This window comes from Meles meles, chromosome X, assembly GCF_922984935.1.
Source record: "Meles meles chromosome X, mMelMel3.1 paternal haplotype, whole genome shotgun sequence".
In the NCBI taxonomy this organism is placed as follows: Eukaryota; Metazoa; Chordata; class Mammalia; order Carnivora; family Mustelidae; genus Meles; species Meles meles.
The window spans coordinates 40401109-40407281 of NC_060087.1; the positions used below are offsets into that span (position 1 = coordinate 40401109).

The 6173-nt window shown below is 43.0% G+C and overlaps 1 pseudogene; it reads left to right on the top strand.

Moving 5' to 3' along the window:
• LOC123934610 overlaps positions 1-5851 on the top strand; it is a 91102-nt pseudogene extending 85251 nt beyond the window's left edge.
• Positions 5852-6173: the final 322 nt, after the last annotated feature.

A 6173-nucleotide genomic window follows, 5' to 3' on the forward strand; every position in this document is an offset into this window, starting at 1 on the left:
TTTTCTTCATTTTGCAGAATAGGAAACAGAGGCACAGGTTAATTCGCTTGCCCAAGGCCACATTCTTAGTAAGTGGCAGAGCCAGATACAACCCTCCCCTAGAATTATGTACCTCGCTGTGCTTATAGTTTATGCTTAGCATGTTAATGAGATAATCAATGAAGCATGTAGCACTATATAATATCATATAAGGATAATAATTGTTTTTATTATTCTTATTAACTAGCTTTCTTACTCCTATAGATACTTGTAGATGACTTAAGGATCTGGGAAGAAACAGTTTGTGATCTGGAAGCATCAGTTCAAATCCTGGTTCTAACACTCTTTAGCTATGCGATATTGGACATGTCACTTAATCTCTCTCTGCTTCAGTTTCTAAATATGTAAACTGGAGATGGTAATAGTTTTTACCTCAGTGATTCATGAATATTAAGTAAGGTAATGTTTATAGAGCACTCAGTGAAATGCCTGGTACAAAGTAAGTACTCAATAAATATTTGTTGTTCACATTAGTACCTGTTGCAATGGAACTGAAATTGCTTTTTTTTTAAAGATTTTATTTATCTATTTGACAGACAGAGATCACAAGTGAGCAGAGAGGCAGGCAGAGAGAGAGGTGGAAGCAGGCTCCCCGCTGAGCAGACAGCCCGATGCGGGGCTTGATCCCAGAACCCTGGGATCATGACCTGAGCCGAAGGCAGAGGCTTTAACCCACTGAGCCACCCAGGCGCCCCCTGAAATTGCTTTTAATTCTTTGGAGTTTCTTTTCCTTCAGCCAATTAATCACTTATTCCCGGAAATTTCCTAGTAATGTTGCCTTACATTTATTTACAGAAGCACTGGTATGTTTCAAGGGTTAGGGGGGTTATTCCATTTAATTTTGAGGTTGATGGGGCAGGTATTATCTCCTTGTTAAGAATGTGGAAACTGAGGCCAGAGAGAAGAAATGAGCAAATCAAGTCTACAGGCACAGCTGTGGTAGATTTTCTGACTAATATTGATTTCATTGCTCTAAGAGTGTAGTGCACGCACACATGCGTGCGCGCGTTCACGCACACATGCGTGCGCGCGTTCACACACACACACACACACACACACACACACACACACACTTTCTTTTGGGCTCCTTAATTCTGTGCCACTTAACCCAAATTCTTAAGTCCTTTGCTGTCTACATTCGTAAAGACTCATCTTCTGTACATGTTTCTTAGGAAGATGAAGAAGTAAGTTTCTGCAGACTGCTCTCTCCTTCTCCCCTGCCCCACCCAGATTTCATGGTTTAATGCTTTGGGGACTCACTAGTCTTGCTTCCCAGGGGTGAGAGCCAGATCATCTATTTTGTATTTTCAGAGAGTGATAAATGTAACAAATAGGACTAGAGACAGTGTTATCCATGAATCTTTGTTTGCCAAGGCTAAGCCTAAACCATAGACTTCACATAAAATTTTCTGTGCAATAAATTTGGGCTAAAAAAATAATTTGGGCTGGTCTTTTGCTTTTGGAGCTAAACAGAGGCATGAGGGCTAAGGAATTTGGAGAAGGCTGTTGAAGAGTGACTAGCAGCCTTGTGCTGCACAGAAAGGGCTACCTGTGGTTTGGCCTTGAGATCCAACCAAGGACTCCCAGAGTGAAGAGAAACTTGAGAGGTCTGAGAGGAGAGATGTTTCTGCTGCTTCCGGGGCGGGGGGGGGGGGGAACAGTTTGTGTTCCTTCACATATGATTCCAGGTCAAGTTGCACAGTTTTGGCCACAGGACATTCTCTTAAACTTTTCATGGCTCTACAAATGCTGACTGGAGAGGAGGTACTGTAAGGGCCCTACCATGTAAGAAGTCCGATGGTGGTGCCATCTGCCCTCCATCTAGTCCTTGAACTCTCATGTTGCCCTCCCCCACTTTCTGACCAGGGTCCTCCCCAAAATATAAACCTTCTTCTGTCCCCAGCCATGAATCACTATTGTTTCTCTGGATCTGGCTTTATGTTTGCTAACCTGATAAATGAATTCTCATAGGGCTCTGAGTGTCGATGACTATGGGTTTGTATATTGCCCTCCTCATGTTAATCAGAGCTTTCTGGAAGCAGAACTTTTACCTGAAAGATCGGAGCTAAGGATGAAGTTTCAGGCACTGGTGCAGACCCTGATGCCTCTCAAGTTACACTATGCTCAGTCTTCTGCTCCTCAGTAGGACCGACCTTGAATCTTTTCAAGAGAAATGGGCTCTTTTGATGAAAATCCTAGAGAGGTATTAAAATAGTGTGGTGGTTAAGAGTAAGGCTCAGGGAAGTGGAAATGCATCACACCCTTATTTATGTTTTCCAACCCATTCTATCTTAGTGTGTGTGAGTGTGTATGTGTGTGCATACCCACACATTTGTTGTGTTCTGTAACTTTCCTGTTTATTTAGACTTTACCTAGCGGTCAGTGAGGGGCACTTCTTGGCATAGGGAGAGGAAAATCTCTCTGTGAAGCCCACTGGCAGGCTTCATTGCCAGTGAACATATTTGGTTATAGCCACACAGCCCCATGGCTAGTCTACTGTTGAGGGAGTGCCTGCTCCTGAATTAGTCGGAATTAAAACTCCCTCTAGCTCTGAGATTCTGTGAACTTTCCCACCTCCTAGCTTTTGCCAACATCTACCCCTCCTGGGTGATGCTGGCAATGGAATGTGGGAGGCAGATGCTGCCATCCCTCACCCTTTTCCTTCAGTAGTGTCTGTGAGAGGTGAGAGCAAGTCCAAGACCAAGAGCAACTTCAGCAGTGAGAGGTTTTGATGTAGTGAGTAGTATTCCTTCCACAAGTAAACCCTAATTTGAAAAGGCATCCTTACAATGGAAGTCACTGGTATAAGGGATGTTCTTAAGGGTGACTGCTGTTTTTCTGACATGACAGGTAGGAAAGGCCGCCCAGGAATCAGTAGTGACCCTTCTGTATGATGAAGAGAATGGTAGCCATGCATTCTCCTGGGGCTGTGACTTTGAAGGCTAGGAGGGTTGATAGATTATGGGGGATATGGGGGAGGAATGATTATCTACCATAAACTGCATGGGATGATCTGTCTAGAGGTCAGAGGAGGAATGTCCACATACTTTGGACCAAAACAAACAAACAAACAAACAAACAAACAAACAATGCCCCAGATGGCAGTATTAACATTCTAATAAACATCAGATACTTGGCAGAGGACGTTGGGGTCTTTGCTTTCTGCCAATGCATTAAAACCTTCTCTCTGTATGCCCACAGATGGGAGGTAAGGTCCAATAGGGGCCTCAAAGGAGAGGCAATGAGGCATGGTAAAAAGGGGACACCTTAACTTTGTAGATGATAGAGATGAAGATTTTAGGTCTAGACCACAGCTAACTAGCTGTGTGACCTTGAGCTGGTCTTATAACATCTCTGAGCATTTCTTTCTTCATCTGAAAAATCAGAATATAATTCCTACTTGGTAGGGATATAGTGAGGACTAGATGAATGTCATAGGTTGAGTTCTGCAGAAGCAAAGCTTGCGATGAAGATTCTGTGCAACTAATTTATTAAGGAAGAGTCCCCAGGGGAGACAGTGGAGAAACAAGTCAGGGATAGGAAAGAAGCTAAGCAAGCCAAGGTCCCAGCCTCAAGTTGATCCTTCAAGGAAATCTGGAGAGTAAATTAAACCTGAGAGGTGACATAACTTGAAGAAAGCTGAGCTTTCCCATTCTAGCCATTGGCTAAGGGCCTTGGGGTAAAGGGTGGTGGCTAACATAAACTCCCAGGCATTTCCACTTCTCTGTGTCCAGGTTTGGTATGGGCTTTTAGGAGCCAAAGGACACTGAAGCTAGGAGAAGAATTCATAGAAAAAGTAGAAAAAAAGAGATGTTCTTGGGCAGAAAAATGACAATGTCTGCTATGATCAAAAAAATAGTCACAGAGGTCAGCGATTCATCAGGGATTATCCAAAGCACATTTATTTGCTCTCAACCAGGAACCCAATGCCAGCTCATTCTCCCAGTCTTTCAAAGAGAGTATAATCTTCAACTATCTGCAAGTGACCTCACATTGAAAGCCTAGACCAGGAGAGGAACATTTAGAGGAGGTTGTCTAAAGGAAAAGGCCTTCTTCTCCTCCATTAGACACTGTGTATTCTGTCCTTGAACAGGAGAAAGAAAAAAAATCCTAACAAAAATACTAAGTTTAGGCTTTCCTAAATTCACCTTAACTGTGTAGTGCTCAGTGCTCTTAAGGCCCACCAACCAAACCTCCAGGAATATACTACTCACTTGAGCTAATTGCAACAAGAGAGAACACGTACCAGATGAATCCTGGAGCATCTTGGAAGGGGGGACAGGGCAGGGGCGTCTTATTTGGATTGGGTTTACTTTGAGTAATTCTCGGGAGGGATTAGGGCAGCAGGGTCCATTCTGGATCGGATGCTTTCAAGAAACAGAGGGTTTTGGTACGTTGATAGTTTTCATACAAAGCAAAGAAGGCAGTTGTCATTGGTAAAGGAACAGACAGCAGTCACTCGTGTTAGTCAGAGAAGGAGGATGTTTAGTCATTTCTGTGATTGCTGAGTGACTTTATCTTAATCTTGTTACAAATATGATCATGGAGTGGACTTGTCCCAGCATTGTTTATGTTAGTTGAGAACATCATGGTCTGGCTGCCAGGAGGTCCGTTTCTCACTTTCTCTGCTTATCAGCAGGATGTCTTTCATCTTCTCAATGGCATACCCTTTTCTTTCTCATAAAAGTTGAAGCAGCCCTACTACCTCTGCTCCTGCAGCACCAACACAAATCCTAAGGAGCATGCTAGCCCTTCCTGCACCCGGGATATGCCACAAAAGCCCCATCGGAATTTCATTCAGAATTTAACACCAAGAGTAATGATTCCACTGGAGGAATGATAGTCTCTCTTCTTCAAAACAGCAAGGTCTAGGCAATCTGTCCTACTTCCTTTTTCTTCTTCTTCTTGCTTTTAGGATGCCCAGGGCCAAATCTGAAATACCTTTAAACACTGACCTTTAGGTTTAGCACATTGGCATGCATTTTCTCCTTAATCTCAGTTTTCTTTTTCTTTTTTTTTCAATGTTCCAAGATTCATTGTCAATTTCTATTTTACTACTCTTGTTGTTGTTGATATGGTTAGCTTCTTTAGAGAAAGTTGGGGAAGAAATTAATAAATTCCACTTTGAGCTGCATTGCACAGCTTGAAACTAACACCAAACTAGATCTTGCCTTAGTCCCCAGTTATTTTATAGATGTAATCCATCTCTCATCATTTAAGGGTAAAACATCTATCTCTTCTTCTTCAATTTCCTTCCTTTCCATAACAGCATACAGAAAGGTTATTTAGATGCTATCTGGAAACTCTTTGTCTTTCATGGGAGATATTTTGAGGATTCTTGCAGGCAGACAGTAGAGGTCAGCGTGGAGCTGTGCATAATGGAATGGCTGCTCACAGCCCTGGAAACTTAGCCAGTATGTCTGAAATAGCATGGGGCTTAACCATTCAATTCAGATGTGTATTCTTTTTCCTCTGGTCATTCGACAGACAGCACTTTGCTGTGGTTGCCTTCAGTGTCACTTTAGTAATATAATTGTTTAGAGGAGAGAAGGTGGCTTTTATATATTGTTTACCAAAAAAAATTCCATTTTAAGCACTAAGGAACTCTGAAAAAAATGGTTACAAAATGTGTTTACTTAAATATTGTGAAATGAGGATGGAAATTCGCAGTGCAGGGTATTTGTCATCTGCTCATGACTAGCAGATGGCCACCTCCTCCTCCTCCTCCTTTGCGAGCCGAATGACTCACATCTCACAGGGTGTGCAAATTGAAATTTCGAAACTCTACAGAGTAGAGGTGGCAGTGCCATGACTCGATGCAGGAGCGTGCCAGCCAGATGACTTTGCCAGCCAGCAAGCTGCCAAAGACTTCACCAAATGTCTCTCAATTGGAAAGCAAAGCGTTTGGATGTCTCTTTGCACGTGTTCAATACGCCATTTCTGAAAGGATGCGGGGTATGCTTCAGGCTGCCAGTGAGCCTGTGTCTGTGGAAGGGAACAGGGAGTTCACAAGCCCAGAGCTCTGCAGTCATCACTTCTACCAAAGTGAATCATGAAAGATGGGCTCACCTGTTTTGACTTGTCAGTCCTAGAATGGTGGCAAGTCTGCCTCCAGCCACTGACAGAACAAAGTC